General features: G+C 45.6%; 1 pseudogene; it reads left to right on the forward strand.

Annotated features, from left to right (window-relative positions):
• Nucleotides 1-17,371: 17,371 nt before the first annotated feature.
• LOC120999049 overlaps nucleotides 17,372-23,165 on the forward strand; it is a 90,431-nt pseudogene continuing 84,637 nt past the window's right edge.

The following is a 23,165-nucleotide window of genomic DNA, read 5'->3' on the forward strand; positions in this document are numbered from 1 at the left end:
CCCAGCTATGGGGACTATTTATCATCTAGTGCCAAACATCATATTATATAGTTCATTAATAACATACTTACTGTGGTACTTAATGCAGACCTGTACTTCTGAGGATGTTTTCCCCAGGTCTGCATTAAGTACCGCAGTAAGCATGTTCTTAAATTTGCGAATACTATAAAATATTCTCGAAATATCATGAATTCGAATATGACCCCTGCCGCTCATCAGTGAACAGCGGAATCTGACTGAAAAGACGACGATCATATTGCAGGTGGTATTCCACTACTGCCCTCTGCTGCTCAAAAAGCCTGGCCAACATGTGGAACGTCGAGTCCCAGCACGTGCTCACGTCGCGCAACAGTCGGGGAGCTGGCAATTGTAAGCACTGCTGCAGCGTTGACAGACGGGCGAAAGCTGTCGATGACTTGCGGAAAAGGGAACACATGCGGCGTACCTTCACCAGTAGCTCAGGCAAATTGGGGTAGGTTTTGAGAAACCGCTGAACCACTAAGTTGAAGACGTGGGCTAGGCATGGGATGTGTGTGAGCTTGCCGAGCTCCAAAGCCGCCACCACGTTACGGCCATTATCAGACACAAGCATTCCTGGTTCTAGGTTCAGTGGCGAGAGCCACAGCTCAGGCTGGTCTCTTATCCCCTGCCATAGCTCTGTGGTGGTGTGTTGTTTATCACCTAAGCAGATCAGCTTAAGCGCGGCCTATTGACGCTTCCCCACTGTAGTGCTATACTGCTTCCAGCTACAGACTGATGGCTGACTGGTGCTGCAAGAGGATAATTCTGAGGTGGAAGTGGAGAAGGAGAAGTATGGGTTGGAGCCACTAACGTAGGTGGTGGCGGAAATCCTGATGGAATTAGGGCCCGCAATCCTTGGCGTCGGTAGCACCTGTGCCATCCCAGGGTACGAATCTGTCCCGGCCTCCACAACGTTCACCCAGTGTGCCATCAGGGAAATGTAGTGTCCCTGGCCAAAAGCACTTGTCCATGTGTCAGTCGTTAAGTGGACCTTCCCAGTAACTACATTGGTCAGGGCACAGGTGATGTTAAGGGATCGCATGCTGGTGTAAGGCTGGCATGGCACAGCCGTGAAAAATAGTGGCGGGCTGGGGGACTGCTAAATTGCCTGGGGTAAGGACATTTGTACGCTGCGCTGGCACACGGAAGTGGATGTTGTCGCTGATGGTGCTTGCGAAGGTACAGATGCAGGGCGGGAGGGGATTGGCCAGCACGTAACACAGGGAAGAGGGAGGGCAGTGGTGTGACCCGCACACACAGATTGTGGGACCCAGGTATTCGGCCCAACTATTACGATGCTTTGATGCCAGGTGGCGGATCATGCGGGTGGTGGTGAAGTTGCTAGTGTTCACTCCCTCCTAATTTTTGTATGGCACAGGTTTCAAATTACAATTCTTTTGTTGTCCGCACTATCCTCAAAAAAGTGCCAGACTGCAGAACACCAACCCCTTGGCAAGGGAGATTTCCGCAAGGGTGTGCTCCGGGGAACAGTTGCGGGCCTGTTTGGTGTGACCCGCCTTCTCCCTTTTGCCACCCCACTGCCTCTTCCAGCCTGTTGCTTGGCTTGCCACCTTCCCAGGTTGGGTCAGTGACTTCATCGTCCACCACATCCTCTTCCACTTCCTCATTCTGCTCATCCTCCTGACCTGTTGACCTAATAACAACTTCAGTTATTGACAACTGTGTCTCATCCTCATCATCAACCTCTTGAGACACTAATTGCCGTTGACTGACTTATTGGCAACTGTGTCTCATCATCATCATCCACTGCGTGAAACACTAATTGGCCGTTCCCCATCGTCATCTTCTTCTGACTGTGGATGCTCAAGAGTTTGGGAATCAGGGCACAAGATCTCATGTCCCTCTTCAAGCGGGCTTGTCGAGATGCCCAAATGAAGGAATGGCACTAAAAAGAACTCCTCGGAATATCCGAGTGTGGGATCACTTGTTTGGCAAGACTCTCCATGGTGGGAGGAAGGAGGAGCAGGGTGAGGATTGTGTTGACCAGAATCTTGGCTACTGAGACTGAACTTGGTGGAAGACAGGGTGGTGCTTAACCGACTGAAAGCATTATCTGCTGCAATCCAACTGACCACCTGGTCGCACTGGTCTGACTTCGAGAGCGTTGTCCCGCGCCGCCCTGCAAACTGGGACATGAAGCTAGGTATCGTGGACGATTGTTTTCTTGTGCTCTGGCAGCAGGCACAGTTTCAAACGCGCCCAGGGCCATGGGCTTCTGCATGCATGATCAGCATCACGGCCACTTCCCTGTCTCTTACTGCCGCCTTATTCATATGAAAATGTTATATATGCTTGAAAGTATGTCACACATACAGTAGCGTAGGATTTGTAAGTGTATGCGCAAAAAAAAAAAAAAAAAGGTATTTAGGATGTGGAAACGTCACACAGGAGAAATACTGCAAAAATGTGGTTTATTTCAGCAGCGGCTAATATAAAATTACAGGGAATGTCACAGGTATTTTGGATGTGGAAACTGTACACAGGAGATGTACCCCAGGTCCGCAGCGGACACCGTCTATGTAAAAAGTAAACTGGATGTCACTGATATTTTTGGGATGTGCACACATTACACAGGAGATGTAGCTCAGATAATGTCACTGTCTGCAGCGGCCTAACTATTGAATGCTATTTAGAGCAGGATGCGTTAAAAATAGATATTGCTGCCACACACCACAGTCCTTAAAAGGACTTTTGGGTCTGTAAAGATTTAGCAATTTAGCGCAGGTTGCGCTAAAACTATATATTGCTGCTGCCACACACAACAATAGTCCTTAAAAGGACTTTTGGGTCTGTAAAGTTTTAGTAATTTAGCGCAGGTTGCCTAAAAATATACATTGCTGCTGCCACACACAACAATAGTCCCTTAAAAGGACTTTGGGTCTCTAACACCAACCCTGTCTAACAAAAAAATTAAATTAAATTCTATACACTATCTGTCTCTTCTACAGCACAGCTCTCCCTGACTAAGAATGGCCGAACCAGGTGTCATCGGGTGCTTATAGCACCCGATGACGCGTTCCGGCCAGCCAATCACTCCTGCCGAATACCGCCATGTGCTTGAGCCGAACTGGTGTTCAGCCGAGCATGCTCAATCACACTACTTATGTGAGAATAAAAACGACATTTGAATTACGAACTTGTACTTTGCCTCTGTGCTGCACCCACTTATCCAACTACCAGAGCGAATCCCCACAATATATGTATATACCGTATTTTCGCCCTATAAGAGACGCACTTTCCCCCCCCCAAAAGTGGGGAAAAAATAGCAGTGCGTCTTATGGGGCGAATGCTCTGATTTTGCCGTATTTTCAATGATACACCCGCCGCGATGCCGCGCGGCGGGTGTATCACTGTGAGGGGGAGGAGGGGCTGGGGGCCGGCATCTGCATTATAATGACAGCAGGGCCCGTGCAGTGACTGTATTCTACTACACGGGCCCCGCTCACTGTATAATCGTATCTGTAATCTGTAATAGTTAATTGTGTATATAATGTAATTCGCATAATCAGCGCTACTTACAACTACAAGGGGCTCGGGTAGGTACAGAGAGGAGGGGAGGAGGCAGGCCGGGGAGACGGGGGCTGGTTGGCGCGTCACTCACTACGTCACGCGCCTGCGCCGTCCACTTTATGAATGAAGCAGGCGGCGTGGGCGCAATGACGTAGTGACTCACACTGCCAGCGCCTGTCCCTCCCGGCCTGCTCCTCCCTCCTCTCTGCTACCTACCGAGCGCTTGTAGTTGTAAGTAGCGCTGATTATGCGATTACATTAGATACACAATTAACTATTACAGAATACAGATACGATATACAGTGAGCGGGGGCCCGTGTAGTAGAATACAGTCACTGCAGGGGCCCCGCTGTTATTATAAAAGCAGATGCGACCCCCACCCCTTGTATTGAGGGGTCATTCACTACAGGGACACTGGTTATGGGAGGGGATCTGTGGATGACACATAGCATAAGATGCTATATATGCGTCATCCACAGATCCCCCCCATAACAGTGTCATACACAGATCCCATAACAGTGCCATCCAGAGACCCCAATAAGAGCCACCCACAGATCCCCCATAAGTGTCACCCACAGATCCCCCATAAGTGTCACCCACAGATCCTCCATAACATTGAGTCACCCACAGATCCCCCATAACAGTCCATCACCCACAGATCCCCCATAACAGTGCGTCATCCACAGATCCCCCATAACAGTTCACCATCCACAGATTCCCCATAACAGTGTGCCATCCACAGACCACAATTAGTTCAAAACCTAAAAAAAGCACACCTATTTGGTTCAAAATATTTTTTTTCTTATTTTCCACCTCAAAAACTAGGTGCGTCTTATGGGCCGGTGCGCCTTATAGGGGCGAAAAATATGGTATATATATAATATATATATATATAAAATAACAAAAAGGGCAGCACTCCAGGAAGTAATAAATGGGAAAAAATACTTTTATTTACCCCATATGGGACAAGCAAACGTTTCGGCTCAGTATGAGAGCCTTTCTCAAGCAGTGAGTACAGACAAAATGCTGGATATATATACCAGTGGGGTAAATAACAATCAATATACAATGCATGTGTAATCAATTCATAATAAATACATTAATTAGATAAAAAATACAATACATGTGTCACATTTACAGTACATCTCATAGTGAACCTCAGTGCATAATCATACAATAAATAATCAATTGTAAAAATGAATATATTATCCTGTGAAGTACACAAATGTATACAAAAATTCATAATTGTCAATCATCTAGTGAAGGGTGTCAGCTGTATGTGCTGATAAAGTGCTTAAAGAGGACCTTTCACCTATTCTTACTCTATGAACTAAGTATACAGCCATGTGGAGCGGCGCCCGGGGATCTCACTGCACTTACTATTATCCCCAGGCGCCGCTCCGTTCTCCTGCTATGCCCTCCGGTATCTCCGTTCCCTAAGTTATGGTAGGCGGAGTCTGCCCTAGCGCTGGCCAATCGCATTGCAGAGCTCACAGCCTGGGAGAAAATAACCTCACAGGCTGTGAGCTCTGCGCTGCGATTGGCCAGCGCTAGGGCAGACTCCGCCTACCATAACTTAGGGACTGGTATCTCCGCCTACTATAACTTAGGGAACGGAGATACCGGAGGGCATAGCGGCAGAACGGAGCGGCGCCCGGGGATAATAGTAAGTGCAGTGAGATCCCCGGGCGCCGCTCCACATGGCTGTATACTTAGTTCATAGGGTAAGAATAGGTGAAAGGTCCTCTTTAATGCTTACTGCGTAGGTCAAGCAGACGGAGGGTGAAGGAGGATGTATGGCATAGACGGCTGTCATAATCCATGCGGTTCGGCGTGCCTATAGCGCAACTGCGCATGTCTCAATGACGTATATTGCGTACTTCCGGGTTACGATATGCCTGTAGTACCGCAACTGCGTGTTGATCTTCTGATGTATCTTACGCCATCTTGGTTCAGGGCAACTTGCCTCTATTGCCAGATACTTCTGATATTAACAGCCGATGTGTAACAAAGCAATGTAATGGCACATATTAGTGCTCTATGGCCTATAGTGGTGGCTGGGTGAGTTCAGATCCGGGACGCAACAATATCAAAGCTGCAGTACACATCCGTGACCCAAGATCAGTTGCGCACCAACACGTTAGTGTAGGGTCACACTGCATCTGTGATCAGAGCCCACCCATTGCCATCTAATAGCTCATCAATAGCATGCTCATATAAGGATTGTCTTTTATCCATAGCATAAATCTTTTTATTTTTCTTGCTTTTGTATGAATTTGGTGCTTTTGTAATCACAGTCCGTTGTGTACAATGGCAGGTATTTATGAGGAGATCCCTCCCTATTAGATGGCAATGGGTGGGCTCTGATCACAGATGCAGTGTGACCCTACACTAAAGTGTTGGTGCGCAACTGATCTTGGGTCACGGATGTGGGCTGCAGCTTTGATATTGTTGCGTCCCGGATCTGAACTCACCCAGCCACCACTATAGGCCATAGAGCACTAATATGTGCCATAGATGATTGACAATTATGAATTTTTGTATACATTTGTGTACTTCACAGGATAATATATTCATTTTTACAATTGATTATTTATTGTATGATTATGCACTGAGGTTCACTATGAGATGTACTGTAAATGTGACACATGTATTGTATTTTTTATCTAATTAATGTATTTATTATGAATTGATTACACATGCATTGTATATTGATTGTATTTACCCCACTGGTATATATATCCAGCATTTTGTCTGTACTCACTGCTTGAGAAAGGCTCACATACTGAGCCGAAACGTCGCTTGTCCCATATGGGTAAATAAAGTATTTTTTCATTTTTTACTTCCTGGAGTGCTGCCCTTTTTGTTATTTTTTATCTATCTGGATTGGCTTATATCCATACTGGGCCTGCTGCACCCACATTTTTTCCATCGATGGTGCTGCCACTGAACTTTTTGTTTTTCTATATATATTTATTTATTTTTTTTTTTTTTTTGCAGCAATGGGCTCTCTTTCCAGCAGGAGAGGAGGCTAGTCTATTTCACATGATTTTATAAACAGTATAGGGCACTATTCAGTTTTTTTTTTTTTTTACTGCAATGGGCCTTCTTGCCTGGAGGAGCAGATTTCATGTGATCTAATAAATTGTAGGGGGGGCACAATTTTTTTGCAGCAATGGGACCTCTTGCCTACAGGGGAGGGGTCTAGTCTATGTCATATGATCTAATAAACAGTAAGGGGCACTATTAGTGCAATGCCCGAGCCCTAGGGGTGCTATGTGAGTGTAATGGTGGTGGTGTGCCGAGTGAGGGTAGTAGTACTTACAGTTCAGTTGTCCCCTGGGCCAGCCTGCAGTGGAGGGGAAGACAGCACTAAATCCTCCGGGGCACTCTCTATTGTAGGGAACACCAGACAGATGGTGGTTGAGGTGCCCTTGATGGTATAGGTGTTTAAGGTGCTTTTGCGGCTGGGCCCCTGTGTTCGTGATGCCAGCACTGTAAGGTGCAAATGTTGAGGGTAGTACAAAGGATGAGGAGTCAGTTGTAATAAACAGTTGAACGTTTACTGAATCAATTGTCTTCAGGTAGTCAGTACAGATGCAGTTCATTTGCATGGCATGAGTGATGACTCAGAAATAGGTTCGGTAGTATTCCTTTTATCAGGTTTAGGCAATTGTCAGTTAGGGAGTTCTCTAGTACTTTAGCTTTACAGGCGAAGAATAATTAGATTTACTTTAAGTCCACTTTCTATAGCACACAGGTACTAAATATACTGTTTTCTACTTATCTTGAGCTATCCAATAAGGGCGTTTCTCCCTCACGGCAGGCAAACTCTCTGCAAAATTATTTGCGGATGCTCTTCTGAAGTGTTCAGGTTCACTATATCCTGGAAGGGTTCCAGTGAAATAGGATAATTGTGGCCTTTAAACATCCAGTCGTGTCCAGGAACTTGGAAAGTTACTCTTGGTCACTTGTGCTTGTGAAGTTCATATGCCAGACGCAGCTCTAACCTTCACTAGGCTTACTTTATATATTTTTTTTTTTAATAGGCTTTATTTTCAATTTTCAAAGTCAAAAACAAAGGGGATTCCACCATAGTAGGAGGAACATTATCAGTCATTACAGATAGGATACACATCAAAATCTTTGCTCACTCATTAGATTAGCAAGACTGTTGGTGGTATTCCCCCCTTGCGTCCACCAACCAAACACCATTCACACACACTCATTCAGGCAGTGACTCGGACCTATCCTAGCTGATGTGTTCAACTTTCCGAAACCGAATTTGCACTTAACCAAGTGCCCCAAATTTTCTGGAATTTCTCCGGCACCCCTCTAGCTTCATACGTTAATTTATACATAGGTAGGGCTTCGTTAATAATTTGGATTCAGTGCGACACACTCACATTTTAGGAGGATTCCAGTTGAGCAGCATCGACTTCCTTGCATAAAACAGTAATAGTCTATACAAAGTTCTCTCATATTTGGTCGGGAGGATGTCATTGACCAAACCCAGCAGACTAACTTCTGGAGCGACTACCCCTGGGAGTCCCAGCCTAGCGTTTAGGTACCTGTGTACCTCCAACCAGAAATTCGGAATAACCGAGCATTCCCAAATCATATGGAATAAAGTCCCCCTCCCCTACCGCACCGTGTACATGTGTCTGAACAAGTTTGCGCATACGCACAAGGCGCACAGGGGTGAGATATACTCTGTGTTGCCATTTGATCTGAATCAGCTGATCCCGTGCACCAATCACTGATTTTCTCCATGAGGCAGTCAGCTCTTTCTCATGTGAGGTCTCCAATGTAGGAATGTCCACTCGCCACCTAAGGAAAGCCTTCGCTAGTGGCGAAGGTCGGGATGAGATAAGGAGCCCATAGAAGGACGAGACCATTTTGTAATGAGTCGCTCTTTTGGCTATCTTCTCCACCTCGCTATACTCTAACTTCAGGGGACCATTTCCAAATTGTACTTCACAGGCATGCCGCAGTTGCAAATATCTGAAAAAGGAGGTCCGCGGCAGTCTATATTCTACTTGCAGAGCGGAGAACGTTTTAAAGACTCCCTCATCTGTATAATTGAGTAAGGTATTTAATACCTTTCTTTGGCCAGAACCCAAAATCAGGTAGAGCAGAAGCTCGACTAACTCAGGGTTGCCCACAAAGGCATCACTGGAGATCTAACAGTGCTCTGTTCGGGTCCCCTTTTCCCTACCGCAAGGACATTCCAAGCCTTAATCACCCCCGTCATGAGTGTAGTGAGCTGCTTCACCTGAAACTTCCCTGCCCGATATACCAGATTCGTCATGGCCTCATATAAACCTATCAGGGCTGCTTCCAACCACCGCCGGATTTTGCGAATCTGCCTTAATCCACCAAGCGCATAGTTTAATTGAGGTGAGTCGCTATGAAGTACATGTCCGGCAGCGCCTACCCCCCTCTTTTCATATGGGGCTCGTAAAGTGTCCCTAGCTATGCGGGGCACAGATTTATTCCAAAGGAAGGGTGAAATCAACGATCCAAGGTCTGAAAGTGCGACCTAGGCAACATTAGTGGGGCAGCTCTATACAAATATAACAGCTTAGGTAGGAGTACCATCTTAAAGACATTAATCGTCGATCAGGGACAGTGGCAATGATTCCCAGGCCTTCAATTTCTGTGCAACATATTGCACCACAGGCTTTACATTTAGTACATTGAATTGGGTAACATCTTTGTGTATTACAATGTGTATTTACGAGTTCCGTCGTCGGGGCTCTATGCCGGAAAAAAATACTGATCAGGATTATCCCAATGCATTACTGAATGGAGAGAAATACGTTCAGGATGCATCAGGATTGTCTTCAGTTCAGGACCGGAACGTTTTTTGGCCAGAGAAAATACCGCAGCATGCTGCGCTTTTTGTTCCGGCCAAAAATCCTGAACACTTGCCGCAAGGCCGGATCCGGAATTTAATGCCCATTGAAAGGCATTAATCCAGATCCTGCCCTTAAGCTAAACGTCGTTTCGGCGCATTACCGGATCCGACGTTTAGCTTTTTTCTGAATGGTTACCATGGCTGCCAGACGCTAAAGTCCTGTTTGCCATGGTAAAGTGTAGTGGGGAGCGGGGGAGCAGTATACTTACCGTCCGTGCGGCTCCCGGGGCGCATCAGAGTGACGTCAGGGCGCCCACGCGCATGGGATGACGTGATCGCATGGATCACGTCGCCCATGCGCAGGGGGCGCTCTGACATCTTCTGGAGCGCCCGGGAGCCGCACGGACGGTAAATATACTGCTCCCCCGCTCCCCACTACTACTATGGCAACCAGGACTTTAATAGCGTCCTGGCTGCCATAGTAACACTGAACGCATTTTGAAGAAGGATCAGTCTTCAAATGCTTTCAGTTCACTTGTGGTGTTACGGATCACTTCCGGCAAATGGAGGACACGACAGATCCGGACAACGCAAGTGTGAAAGAGCCCTTAGTTGATATATTTGGGTGGGGGATGTCATCTACTAGATACAATGCCGATTTCGACCAGTTGACCCTGAGTCCTGAATACGACCCAAAAGAGTCAACCGTCTGCAGTAGGGCTTCCAGCAAGTGCCCCACATCTCCCAAATAGATCAATATGTCATCCGCGTATAGCGAGATTCTTTCAGAGATACCTGCAACTTCCCACCCCCGTATCTCAGGACTGTTGCCAATAGCGATCGAGAGAGGCTCAATCGCCAATGCGAATAGAAGAGGCGACAGTGGGCACCCCTGTCTGGTGCCCCTCCGCAGCTCAAAAGGTGTGGATAGGTGTCCATTGACTCGGATTCTTGCTGTCGGATGCACATATAGCATGTGCAGCCTTCGGAGGAAGGATTGGGGGACTCCTAGCCTCTCCAACACTGCCCACATAAACCTCCACTCCACCTAATCAAATGCCTTCTCGTTATCTAGGGAGGCAATTGCCCTATTTCCTGCATTGTCATGCGTCACCTGGAGATTAGTGAAAAGACGTCTCAAATTAATGTCTGTCGCCTTCCCGGGCATAAAACCAGACTGATCCATCCCCACCATCTTCAGTATAACAAACGACAATCGATTAGCCAGCACTTTAGCCAAAATTTTAGCATCTGAGTTGATCAGTGAAATGGGTCTGTACGAGCTACACTGATCTGGTGGCTTCCCAGCTTTGTGTATCACCACAATGGTGGCTTCGGAAAATGAGACTGGTAGAGATCCGCACTCAAGTGCATGTTTATAGAGAGTCTTTTGCTCACCTCCTCAACTTGAAATGTATACCACTCGATTGGGAAGCCGTCCGGACCAGGAGTCTTGCCCTTTGCCATTGGCTTAATGGTAGTTTGAATTTCTAGTGGGGTAATAGCCCCTGCCTATCCTCATATGTGAGCTTTGTCATAGGGAAGGTCTCAAGAAACCATGAGATTTCGTCTGTGGTCTTCTTGATTTTGGAAGTGTAAAGTGCCGAGTAGTAGGCAACAAATTGACTGCAGACCTCCTCCGGCGTGGTAAATATACCTCCCCTCTCATTCCTAATGGCAGCCACTACTGTTTGTGTGGTCTCGACTCTAGCTAAATACGCCAGCGCTTTACCGCTCTTATCTCCCTCTGAAAAATTTTTTTGTTTTTGAGCTAATAGTCTCTTCTTTGTGAATTCAGTCAAGTAAAGCTCATATTGCCTTTGAGCCGACAGCCAGAGCGCATAGTGTTCTGGAGTGGGGTCAACAAGATACGCTTGTTCAGTTTGTGTCACTGCACCCTCCAGTTTCATTCGTGTGGAGAGCTATTCCACCCTATGGGCCGCAATTGCAGCTATTAAAGTCCCTCTCAGGACTGCTTTACAGGTATCCCACGCCACCAGAGGAGTAGAGGATCCCTCATTTAATTCCCAATATGTTGAAATTGCGTCCAGTCATGCTAATCTAACCGGGATAACCGCCAGCCACGCTGGGTTTAATCGCCAAGGAGATCTATGGCACCAACTGGTAGAGAAATTGTAATCTGTAGGGGAGCGTGATCCGAAATTCCTCTCGGCAGGTACTCAGCTGCCTTTACCCAGGATAGCCTGGGCCGATTCGTAAAGGCCAAATCAATCCAGGACAGTGAGTGAGCAGAGGCCGAGTGACAAGAGTACTGTCTCCCATCTGGATATAAACTCCTCCATATTTCCTCAAGGCCATGAGCCTGCGCCCAGAGTAGTAAAGCCGCATCATGTCTGAGAGGTTGCCTAAACCTGTCTAGCTGACTATCAAGTGTTGCATTAAAATCGCCCAAAATGAAGATAGGAACCACAGGAAGCAACACCACCCTACTCATAATTTGGTCTAGCAGTTCTCTTCCTAACGGCGGCGGGACATAAACACCAACTAGCACTATCTCACACCCTCTAATAGTAGCCTGCAACAGCACGTACTTCCCTGCTGGATCTATATGCACGGAGATCAGCTGAAACGGAAGAGTTTTACTAACCAAAATAGACACCCCTCTGGCGCGGTTGGAGTATGTAGCATGATATCCGTTCCCCACCCATGGTCGCTTTAATGCTAGAACTTTTACCCTCTAAGATGTGTTTCCTAAAAAATAAGAACGTCAGGGTTATATTTTTTAACATAGTTAAACACCAATGCTCTTTTAACCTTGACATTGAAGCCCCAGACGTTCCAGGAGATCAGCTTGCACTGCCATGGCTTCGTATTCCTGGATCGTCTACGTCCACCTAGCTTCTCAGTGTCACTGCCCCATTCATACCTGCACACACACAACTCAGTAATCCCAACAAAGCTTCCCATCCCATACCCACCCTGCCCAGACATCCCCAACCTGCCTAAGCTTCAATTCCCTAAACAGAAACTTGTGCTTTATAGACTAAATGAGTACAGTCTATCTAGCTAGAACATGACCCAGCATAGAACTTGAGTCCATCAGTATAAGTCAATACAAAACTAAACTATCAAACTTTAAGTAAAGCTTATCCCTTGTCTGTAAGGATATCACATCATGTAGTGTTGAGAGCAGTCCTGCCATTTACTCTGAGCAGACGCAACTGCAATGAGTATGAGGAAATGACCTCAATCAGGAAACTATTGCCCGTCGTCAGCATCAGTTACTTGCAAGAGTTCCCTGCAGTGTGAGACATCGTGTATCATCTCGGATTCTGTCGGTCAATCCAATCAGCCGCTTCTTCTGGGGTTTGGAAGAACCTTGATCTATCTCCCTCCTGGATCCGCAACTTGGCCGGGTATAACATGGTATATTTAATCCCAAGCTCCCGGAGACGTGCTCTGATAGAAGTGAACTGGCGGCGTTGCTTCTGTACTTCCGCTGTAAAATCCGGGTAAAAGGACAGCTTTGCATTCTCCAGCTGGACATCTTTCTTGCGTCTGGCGGCCGCCAGGATAGCATCACGGTTTCTGTAGTTTAAAATCCGCATTATGAAAGGTCGCGGGGCAGCACCCGGCGGCAAGGGCCTCGTAGGAATTATGTGGGCTCTTTCAACCACAAAGTTGGATGTTAGATCAATGGGAGCTAACACCGTACGAATCAGCCTCTCAGCATACTACTCTGGGTTGGACCCCTCTACCCGTTCAGGCAGACCCAGGATCCTGACATTATTCCTCATATTGCGATTCTCTGCGTCTTCCACTCTTGCCATTAGAATTTTTACTTGTTGTTGTAAAGTTCTAGTGGCTGCGGAGGTGACATTTGAAGAGTCCTCCACATCACCCAGGCGACGCTCCACTTCTTTGGTGCGGTCTTTCATTTTGTCCATGTCATGGCGCAGGCAGTTGATATCACTCTGCAAATGATCAATCTTTGTGGTCAAAACTGCCTGACATTCTACAATGGCCGACATTATCTTATCAGTCTGCGTCTCGGTGCCCGCAGACATGCACTGCTCCGCCTCCATGTCTGTCTGACTCATGTTATCTACAAGCTCCTTCACTGGAGTAAGATGTGCTGACGACGCAGTCTTGCGGCCCATAAGTACTTATAAGAAAGGATCTGCCCTTATGGGCCTCCACCACGGATACAGTCCTTATCTGGTAGAGGGATCTGGTGAAGATACAGAGCGTGTAGTGAGGCAGAAAGACCACAGGTAAGAGAAGTCTTATAAGCCGAGTCCTCAGGTGGGTTAACTACTGGCCTGTATCACGGTGAGGGTCTTGAATCGCGTGTTTACTGTGTGTAAAGTTCACTCGGCCCTACAGGATGGTGCAAGGGCCCTTTACAATTGTCATTGCAGCCGCCCCACAAGGTGCTCACCGCTTTCCCAGCACCGCCGATCTCACTGGGCCTGCTCCCTCTTAGGCACACCACCGGGAGCCCCTCTCCGGCGCACTTGCCGCGCTTACCAGTGAGCGGGATGATCACTCAGTCAGCCTACCTCCGTGCGGCTCTGGTCCTCCGCTGCCTCTACCTTGCGTACCACGCGGCTACTGATTTTGGGTCTCTGCAGCGCGCAGTCTGTTACTGCCGGCGTGCTCCGACCCGCCGCAAGATGGCCGCTCTGTTCCACACGCAGACCTTCCGCCAGGCACTCTTAAACACCAGCGCAGCGGGGTCCTCATCCGACACTTCCCGCTGTCCACCGGAGGTTCCCGACAGGTCTCACACTCGGATCGGATACACAGCAGGTTAGTAAATGTGGGTAATCCAGGATATTTAATCAGGATGGCAAGGGAGCTCTACGCCGTGCGCCTTCACTCCATGCCGGCAAACCACGCCCCCCCCGCTTACTTTATATTTAGATGTAGACTTACCGTCCAGTGCTAGGCTGCTGTAACTACTCTTAGTTTCTCCTCTTCATCATTGATCAGGTCCCGGAGGAAAGATATTCCAGCCAGGGGCGTAACTAGAAGTGACTGAGCCCCACAGCAAATATTTGTAAGGGCCCCTCCACCGCGCTTCGCACCTCCCTCCTCCTGTGTAAACCCCACTCCTTTGGCACAGTGTAGCGGTATACTGTATATTGTGTGGCACAGTGGATGCTATATGTGTATAACATAAACATATTTCATATGAAAACGTACAGTTACTTGACCCTTGGGGATCTCGGACACCACTTCAACACTTGGCCGGGGGCTTGGCGGAGCTGATGTTGTGCTTTATCCTAATGAGAAAGATTTCATAATAAGGATTTGGAGAAGGGGCAGAGGGATAGCAGAGCAGGGAGAGGCTGGTGCTGCTACTAGGGGGTCATACCATGGGGGAGTAATAAAGCCCACTATAATGCCCCCCCCAGTAGTAATAATTCTCCTTATAATGTGACAGTGCAAAAATACCCCCTTGTAATGCCCCCAGTTGAGCTAATGTCCCCATAGTGCCCCCATAGTGCCCCCATAGTGCCCCCATAATGTCCCAGTATAAAATACCCCTATATAGTGCCCCCAGTAAATTCCCCCATAGTGCTCCTCTCCCCCCTTCCTGCTAGTGCCCCCCATAATGTACCAGTATAAAATGCCCCATATATAGTGCCCCAGTAGATGCCCCTCAGTGTCCGGCCTCTGATAGGCTGCCGGCCTAGTGTCCCCCATAATGCCCCCCAATAATGTGCCAGTAAGTGTCCTCATAGATGCCCCCCCATCATGTGCCAGTATCAAGTGCCTCTCTCCTCCCCCCCACATGTCCCAGTATCATAGTGCCATCTCCCCCCCCAATGTGCCAGTATCAAGTGCCTCTCTCCTTCCCACCCCCCATTTGCCAGTATCATAGTGCCAAACCCCCCCATGTGCCAGTATCAAGTGCCTCTCTCTTCCCCCCCATGTCCCAGTATCATAGTACCATCTCCCACCCCAAAAAAGTGCCAGTATCGAATGCCTCTCCCCCCCTCATGTGCCAGTATCATAGTGCCAAGCCCACCCATGTGCCAGTATCAAGTGCCAACCCCCCCACATGCCAGTATCAAGTGCCTCTCTCCTCCCCTCATGTCCCAGTATCATAGTGCCATCTCCCCCCCCCACAAAAAAAGTGCCAGTATCAAGTGCCTCTCTCCCTCCCCCATGTGCCAGTATCAGTTGCTAACCCCTCCCCCCCATGTTCCAGTATCAGGTGCCTCTCTCCCCCCCCAGGTGCCAGTATCAGCTGCCAACCCCCCTACCCCCCCATGTGCCAGTATCAGGTGCCTCTATCCCCCCCATGTGCCAGTATCAGGTGCCAACCCCCCCTCCCACCCCCAGGTGTCAGTATCAAGTGCCTCTCTCCTCCCCCCCATGTCCCAATATCATAGTGCCATCTCCCCCCCACAAAAAAAGTGCCAGTATCAAGTGCCTCTCTCCCTTCCCCCCCCATGTGCCAGTATCAGGTGCCTCTCCCCCCCCCCCCATGTGCCAGTATCAGGTGCCTCTCTCCCCCCAGGTGCCAGTATCAGGTGCCAACCCCTCTCCCCCCCCCATGTGCCAGTATCAGGTGCCTCTCTCTCCCCCCATGTGCCAGTATCATAGTGCCAAACCCCCCCAGGTGCCAGTATCAGGTGCCAACCCCCCTCCCCCATGTGCCAGTATCAAGTGCCCCCCGCTCCCCCCATGGCAGTAACAGTCGGGTATTAAAAAAAAATAATAAACACTTCTACTTACCTCCATGTCAGCGATGCGATGCAGCCTCTTCCTGTGTCCCGCCCTGTATGTCCATATATGGAGTCAGTGCTTGTATTTCAGAAAAGTTTCTGCTGGGATTCGAACCCACGACCTTCTGTATCAGAGGCAAAGCACTTAACCACAAGACCATAAGAGCTGCCTTGCTGCTGACTTCTACTGTTATAGCTGGCTAAGTGTACATCTATACACATGACAGCTGCTCATATATAGAGATATAGCAGTGCTGGGTGTGTTGGGGCAGCTGTCATGTGTATAGATGTACACTTAGCCAGCTATAACAGTAGAAGTCTCATATTTTTTCAATCAGTTGCAATGCTGCCTTTATGGTTGTGTGGGTAAATGCTTTGCCTCTGATACACTGATACATTGGAGGTTGTGGGTTCGAATCCCAGACACATCAGGAGACTTTAGGAGACAGTAAGATTAGATCACATTAGCGAGGGGGCCTGGTCAGCCGCTGCTGCTGTGAAGGGGCCCTGAACATTAAGACAAGAATCGATATTTAACTAACTTGAAAATAAACTGTCACACACGCTGCCGGGGCGCCGGGCCCCGAAGCAGCTGCTTCCCCGGTAGTTACGCGGCTGCCTGTGTGTAGTGTCTGTGTGTGTTAATAAAAAAAAAACAGAATGCGGTCCGGACGGGCCCCATAGCCCGTAGTGAATAAAGCCTGTTTCTCTCCTCCATTAACTAAGTAATGGCAGCACCACCGACATTAACTCAATAGGCAGATGTTTTAAAGTGTCTCTTTTACACACATATGTGGGACGCTGCATTAGTTTTTATGGTATCAATGAGCTCCCTTCACAGCAGGAGGGGAGGCTATACTAGCAATGGACCCTCTTGCCTGCAAGAAAGGAGGATTGTGTTATTTTAGTGTAAAATTTTCCATTATAAAGAAATACTATATTGGTTGTAAAAATAAAACCTTTCCTTGTATTTATTAACCTGCATGAATAATGTGTGGCTTTATTAACAACAGAATTGGCATTGACTGGAAAGTGAACACCTATATTGTGGAGATTTTTCAGTTCCACTGTAACAGAGCAGTTATTACTCATGGAATGATAATAAGGAGGTGTGCGGTAATGCTGAAAAGGAGGAGGAGGTTTATGCTAAACTAGTGGAGATAGGGCATGGTAAGGTATAAATATAAAACCCTCATCAATACCATTACCAATTAATCTTTGGTCTGCAAAGCATACAAATTGGTTGTAAACTTAAAACATGAAATCTAAATTACCCAAAGATCACAGTGCAATAATTAATGAAGGAGAGGAGAATGAAATGGTGAGTTGTATATTTTCTATACTATTTTGTAGCAATTAATAATAGATTTTATATAAACAAGAATCTATCTGCCCCATGTCTAAAAATTTATTATATTTAGAGTCATTATACTGAAATAAATTAAAAGGCAGGTAAGAATTACTGTGACATAGCATTATTGCAATTTTAGCCTGTGCAACAACATGTTTTATTCAGTCATTATCTTACACGTATGGTCAGCCACAGAAGTCATTCATTACAATCTTTTTTATACTGATGCATTTTCTATTATTTTAATGCAGCTAATTAAGACCTTGAAATAACACAACCAAAGCCCTACTTACATTGAATGAACATTTAAATGGAGGTATCACTGACTGGCTAAAAAATTGTCACATTTAAAAGCTGATGAGATTTATAAATGACTAGTAATTATCTTTGGTATAAACTAGGAGAGCAATATCTTTACACAATTGACTGCATAAATATACTAAGTCACCCCCAACACTTAAAACAAAGGTTTCATTTATTGTTCTGTCACATTAACCATTTTATGTAATTAACATAATTCTAATGATATTACACTTCCTTGGCACATACAAATAGGTCCACTCTTAATTGATTTCCAGTTTAGTTAAAGGAGTTATCTCACTTCATTCTCCGGGAATTAAGAAAATGAAAATGCTTAAATAATATTTATTATAAATATATTCCCAAATACCTTTCATTAGTTAGAATGGCTTGTTTTGTTCGCTTCGTGATTGCTCCCCCGACAAAACAAGACATTATAACTAATGAAAGTTATTTGGGAATATATTTATAATAAAGTAATATTTAAGTATTTTTTATTTTCTTAATTCCCGGAGAACCCCTTTAAGGGAGTATGCGGGCATGTGTGACTATGATTGCTCCCATGGTCCCAGCCTCCAGAAAGACTGGCGCTTTTTCCTATAGTATACAAGCACGTCCACCGCTGATGGATTGCAGGGTGGTCATAACCCCTGGATATGAGCAGTGTATAATGTGATGGATAAATGAATGAAGCCAGCAAAGGAAGCAATATGGACATTCACAATACATTAAAAAGTGCCTTGTATTAACTTTCTCTACATGATAAGTGCCATTTGCTGAGGTGAGACAACCCCTATAAGTAGGCTTGAGCGAATCGACCTTTGGATCATAGATTTGAAGCCGATTTGTTCAAATACTTCGATTTTAATGCTGTTTCCGTACTGCATTAAAATGTATTGGCTCTGTGAATGCAAAGTTTGTCCCGCCCAAAGTCGCACAAGACTTTGGCAAATTACTACTGTATTCATATCTGCGTATTTCAAAATAATCTGAAGCAATCCAATTGCTATTTTAAATTGTTTTTAAATACGCAGATATGAATGCAGTAATAATTCACTAAAGTGTTGCGCTACTTCAGGCAAGACGGACTTTGACTCCACAGAGCCAATACATTATATTGCTGTAAGGAAATAGCATTAAAATCTAGGTATGTGAATGAATCAACTTTAGATCTATGATCCGAAGGTCGATTCGCACAAGCTTACCTATAAGGACTGCAATTTGTCATGAAACCACTTCAGTACAATATCACAATATGTTGTCTAAACTCTGAACAGGCTGCAATTCACATCACATCCATGAGTGTCCACCGTACGATATTTAGCTCAGGTTGCTACATGTCCTCATTAGGGCTCATGCACACAGGGGTAAGTGCTCAGTGCCCATATTGGCGTCCTCTCCTGCATAACGTAAACCGGACAGATCCGTTATGCAGGCCATAGACTTCTATTATGCCTCTAAAGGCATTCCGTTATGCATTCCGTCATGGAATTGCATTATGGACCATGGTAACGGAATCAATAAACGCAATTCGGTAAATACCCTTACATAAACCGCACACGAACTTCAAAATATGAAATTCGCTCATCCCTAATTATCACCCATAATAAGATTAGATACACAGCTCAGCAGACAGTATTACGCATCATAGAAATAGATACCGCAACTAAGCAGAAAGCAACAGATATGGTAGGATTAGATGCATCAAATAAGCAGACAGTATGACACTTGACTGTATTAGACACATAGTTTAGCAGACAGTATCATATGATTAGTTACTGCGGCTCAGCAGACAATATCTCACATGGCAGGATTAGATAGTCATCTCAGCAGACAATATGAAATGATAAGATTATAAACTGCAGCTCAGTAGACTGTATCACAAATGTTAGTATTAGATACATGATAGACTCACTGACTCACCATCAGAGGGGGAGAAGTCATTGCTGCTGTTTGAAAGAACAGTGCACTGCTTTTCTATTTTATTTTTTATGGTCTGCAATTGTGATATCTTATGAAACAAGAGCAAATAACAAAAGTACATAAGGAGATTATGTTAGGATTTGTTGGTTGTTCTTTTTTTTTTGTTTGGATTTTGGGTTTGGTGTTCTTTTAATTGATAAAACGAGCCTGTTTTAAGATAAACATTCCTCAGGGATCCCTCACTCGCTTTCACCATGGAGATTTCTTTGTAAAAAAAAAAAACAACAACATATGAGTTGATCAGCAAGTTTAGATTTTTTTGGCCATTTTTGAGGCATTTTTCCTTTATGGTGCGTTTTACCACCTTTCAATGAACAAAATAATACCAGACTCAGTGTATGCTGTGAGTTGAAAAAAAATGGCATTGTCCCAAAAACACTACAAAAAGACGTCTGGCCTTTCAGTTTCCCATAGACTTTATGCAACTTCTGGAACTAGCGTCACACAACAAAAACCACAAAGCCCCTCAAAAAACACCCCAGAATGCTTAAAGCCTAAGGCTGGTATCACACATACGTCTTTGGCATATTTTGGTGTTTTGAGGTTCTTTGGTGCTCTTTTGGCTGGGGTTTTCTTTTTGCAAATATTGTCACCTCCAGATGTTGCACTGAAGTCTATGGGAAATATAAAATCTCTGACAAACATTTTTTCAGTGGCTTTTTTTGATCCTTGATGTGCTTTTTTTGGAGTCATTCATGTTTTTTCAAATCAGAGGTTTTGGCATTATTGCTTTATTGCTCACAGACATTTTTTGATGTTATTTATTCAGAGCTTTGTTTTACCAAAGCTTTTTTCCCCCATACAACTGTACAGAGAAAGTGACACCAGAGAGAGCTTTTACACCATCTGCTTCATTTGGAAGTGGCATAATTACCAACGTTTCAGTTGGTAAACTTGGGGCATATAAGCCCCACCCCAATTAACACCCCAAACCCGCCTGAAAACAACCACTTATGGATGGGGTGTGTGTTAGTCCCACACATTTTCAGCCTGGGACAGTGCAAATTTGCCGGGACTGCCTTTGAAAATCAGGGACAGTCCTGGCAAATTCGGGAGAGTTGGCAACTATGGAGTGGCGGGGGGATTGGGAAGTTGGCAAATTTAGCATCATTTGCGTGAAAAGAGGAATAAAAACGACTCCAGTCAGGGGCTATAGTAGTTTTTACACCAGACACTTAGAATGCCGAAAGTGCACCTACAATATGGACAAAAATTTCTTAAAAATTGCACAAAAAAGCTAAGAAAATCAAGAGTTTAATGAGGCCAACGGCAGGGAAAAAAACTGTACTACTTTGCAGACCGCAAAAAACAGAATGGTCGTGTGCATGACGCCTAAGGCTGCTTTTTTGGTCAGTGATCAGTGATTTCCATTAGTGATTCTAAGCTGAAACCAGATGTGGGTCAAAAACCAAGAAAACATGTAAGTTGCAAATCTTTCCATTATACCTTATCTCTGTGTAGCCACTAATTCTAGTTACGGCACACATTCACTGATGATAATCACTGATCACACGCTGACCAAATACTGACCTGTGAAAGCAGACCTAGGCAGTGATGGCCAGTTCGCAGTGTTTGCCGACGAACACATGCAATCTGCCATCTTTTTTCCCAAGCCCGGCGATGCAGAGGTAAGTCCTTACCTGTGCATGCGCCGCAAGCCGCTCTGAAACACATGCGGTCACCGGGAGCAGGCAGTTCCGAGAACAGCCTTCATCGGGCTGTTCTCGGAACTGCCTGCTCCCGGTGACCGCATGTGTTTCAGAGCGGCTCGCGGCGCAGGCACAGGTAAGAACTTACCTCTGCATCGCCGGGCTTGGGAATAAAGATGGCAGATCGCATGTGTTCGTCGGCGAACACTGCAAACTGGCCATCACTGGCCCTAGGCTTCCTGCACACAGCCTTATCTGTTTTTGCGAATGGTGGATCCACAAAATATGGATACATTCTGTGTATGTCCTGCGCTTTTAGCAGGCCCCAATGTACAGTATAAATCCCTATAGAAATAAATGAGTCCACTCACCATGAATGAGTTCAATCTGCATAAAATGTTGATCGGATGTGGGCCAAAAATACGATTGTGTACATGAGACCATACGGATTACAAATACCCTGTGTCTGATTGGCATGCTGTGGATTTTAAAATCTGCTTCACATATTTTGACACATCACTTTACATTTTACATTATAAAGATTAATATTCATTAAAATTACATGCATGTACATTTCTGATGCGTTTTATAATCAGTGAGGGAGGAGTTGTCAGGAGAGAATACTGCAGCGAGTGTTGGAGAAGTTGTTAGGGGGCAATACTGCTGTTATTGTGGGAGGGGTGGACAAGAGACAATACTCAGGGGAAAATTCTTCATGTAGTAGGGGAAGGGTTGTTAATGGAAAATATTGCTGCCATTGGGGAGGGGTTGTGAGGGGACAATACTGCTGCTAGTGGGGGATGGATTTTCAGGAGACAATACTGCTGCCAGTGAGCAAGGGGCTGTCAGGATACAATACTGCTGCCAGTGTGGAGGGGTTATCAGGGGGCAATAATGCCGCAAGTGGGTAATTTTTGTCAGGGGATATTACTGGTGTCAGAGTGGGAGGGGCTGTGCGGGGATAATACTGCTGCCAGTGAGGAGAGGGTTGTGATGGACAATAATACTGGGAATTTCTTACTTTATGAGGGTGTTTATTTGATGCTGTTGGGCAGATATTTTGTTGTTGCATTTTAGTATTTGTTACTGCTAGGAGGTATGTTGCAGTCTGTTATCAGATGCTGCTAGGAACCCATCAACTGGAAAATTTTCTATGTGCAAGCCATACAGTATATTCAACTGAGTATGAAACCCCCAATGTATATGTATCAAAAGTTTCTGTCAGGTCTTCCTAGTGTACAGGTCTTAGCTAGTAATACAATATGCCACCTGTTGCCTGAACAGTTGTATTGTAGGCACCTTTGGTATTTAAAAAAAGGGGCACAAGATTGGGATATTGTGTTGAAAATAGCTAGGCAGTGCATATCGCGTAACATATCTGGTCATGTTGAGATAAATGAACAGTTAGGTGTGAACACATCTATAGTATCCCTGTTTTTAAATGCAACCTGAGTAACTTATGATTTCCAATGAGATCTTATAATAATGACCTGTTAAACTGGATTGGCATTAGCATCTGTGTATTATGGCTTACATGTATGTTGAGAAGCCGGCTGTATGAATACTGTTTGTATATATGTCATACTGAAGTGGAAGACAAGACAACTATTTCACAACCTTTCGACTGTCTTGTTTAGTGGTGGGGAGAGAGGGAGTTTAGTAAAATTGCACTTAGAAATTGAGTATTGATATAAGATCAATAGACTTTGGCCTAAATTTTTAGTTCTTATATATATGTCACACTGAATAATTGAAGAGTTTACCATATT

This window comes from Bufo bufo, chromosome 4, assembly GCF_905171765.1.
Source record: "Bufo bufo chromosome 4, aBufBuf1.1, whole genome shotgun sequence".
Classification (NCBI taxonomy): Eukaryota; Metazoa; Chordata; class Amphibia; order Anura; family Bufonidae; genus Bufo; species Bufo bufo.